Here is a 2,288-nt window from a genome sequence, read left to right as displayed (position 1 = left end):
TGTGGCTTAGTTTATGCATAGTTTAGCTTAAAAGTCAATCCGTCGTAATTAACGATTGACTTTGCGATAAATCACAAATGGTCCAGTGGTTTGTCGAATCAAAGGTAGTTATATGTTGGTAATCATGTGGGCTTTAAACTCCTAAAAGGGCACCCTCTGATTCCCACTCTAACTAGTCAGAATGTCGAGTCAAACGTGCTTAGAAAAAGTCAACAGAAATGCTATTTTGCGATTTAATGCATAATCAGTAATGTAGATGGTGTGTAACCTGTTTAAACACTCATAAAATATGATAATAAGTATATTAACTAGTCTAAGCTTGTTTGATCCGACCATTTACTATTTTGACCCGGTTCGGAGCCGAAAGTCGCAAAGCTTTGACTTTTGCATTGACTTCAGTTCTGACCCGTTAAAGTATGATTTAGATATGCCTTTGGACTCTCTTAGGACCAGGTTACATGATGGTATAACCCTCTGTGACCGGTTCGTTGTTTGTCCGAGTCTTTTACACATTTCCGTTAAATGCTTAAAAGTTGACCGTAAAGCCCTTTTTAATTTAAAACGAGAATTTCGGACATGTGAAAGGACCGTAACATTTGTTACTGATTTCTAAGCATGTCCCTAAAATTTCACGTCAATCCGAGGTCCAGAATAGGAGTTATGCTAAATAGCGCAAATTACGGAAACTTTAGTAATTTAATAGCGCAATTAGCATACCGCCTATCTAAACCCAGATTTTGACACCAAACCTTTTACACACTGATGTAAAATAATATTTTGGGATTTTTAAAGATTTTTAATTATTTTTACCTGCTCATAACCTGCGGTTATAGCAACGGTTTGGTAAATACCGAATATACCCTTTTGGGCCATAACTTGAGTTCTACCAGGTCTTTTGACCCGATTCCAGTTGTTACCGATTTTAAATAACAAATAAAGTATTTTGGACTTTATAAACTGTTCGGGAAACTCAGATTTACTGTAGAACTCAGAAACCTCCTTTATAAATCTTTAAAATGACCGAAATACCCCTACGGGGCATAAAATGGATTTAAACTCGTTACGGGCATTATGGAAGGTATCCTACTGATACCACAACCTCTTTAAAGCATATTGACTTAGGAAACCAGTGTAGGACTCTTACGGTTACCCGTTGCGCCTTTTGCGCCCACGGTTCGGCTTATGTAACTAGTTTACATAAACTAGCCGAAACGGGTCAAACCATATTGTTTTGACCCCAAAATCCAGAGTGTGGTTATTATACCCATATAAAACAAGTCTTCAAACTTGTTGGGTCCAAATCACATTCCATTCACGGTTTTCGCCTTTCACGCGATTAAACCGTAACTATCCTTTGAAACTGACCGGTCTAAGCTACGGCTAAATTAAAGACCCGTTAGGATTCTAATAGGTTATTTTAAACCTCCGTTCCAGAATAGGAGACCAGTAAAAGCTATCTGCAATTTATTTCGATTAAGGATTTATACTTGCAAAGGTAAATACTTTTAACTTATTTTCCGTTATACGGGCTTGGGTTACGGTATATAGCATACCGCTTGATCGGGCATCAAATTCTCCACCGTTGAGTGGGTAATTGAATAAATTTGATCGGCTCGTTTAAACAGCCTTGTTTACTTAAAAGCCTTCGGGGGGTTAATGACCATGTCCCGGATATCCCTGGCATCATTTTACGAAATGGCCACGACCTAAGCGCGGAGTGTAGGCGTACACTCGTCAGTGCATAAATAGTTAATGTGGTGTGTCTATTGATCTTTAACCCGGACTTGATCTGGGCTACTGAACGCATAAGGAACATGTAATCCGTTCACAAGATTATAAATTTAAATAATTCTCCCAAGTTATAAAAGAGTTTGTGCCTTGTGCATTCAAATCAATTTTTATAAACATTTTTACAAAAGTGTCAGTTGAATGTATTTACCAGTGTAAACTGACGTATTTTCCCAAAAAGACTAAATGCAGGTACTATGCGTAATTGGCTGGATATTTCTCCTTAGCATCATAAAGAGTCTCGCAAGCTTAAGATGCCTACGTCTGTTGAACAATACTTATATTTTTATTTGATCCCCTGTGGATACCTTTCGACTATTCGTAATACATTTGATATTACAAACAATGGTTGAAATATAATTATCTTTATGCTTCCGCTGTGCATTCATATATTGTGTGGTTTGACTATATTGTTGCCAACTACGTCACGGTAATCCCCCACCGGGCCCACCGGTGAGACACGTGGAAATCGGGGTGTGACAGGTTGGTATCAGAGCCAA

Source organism: Helianthus annuus, chromosome 11 (assembly GCF_002127325.2).
Source record: "Helianthus annuus cultivar XRQ/B chromosome 11, HanXRQr2.0-SUNRISE, whole genome shotgun sequence".
NCBI lineage: Eukaryota > Viridiplantae > Streptophyta > Magnoliopsida > Asterales > Asteraceae > Helianthus > Helianthus annuus.
The sequence above is the reverse complement of the archived record's forward strand: the minus strand, read 5'-3'. Positions refer to the sequence as shown.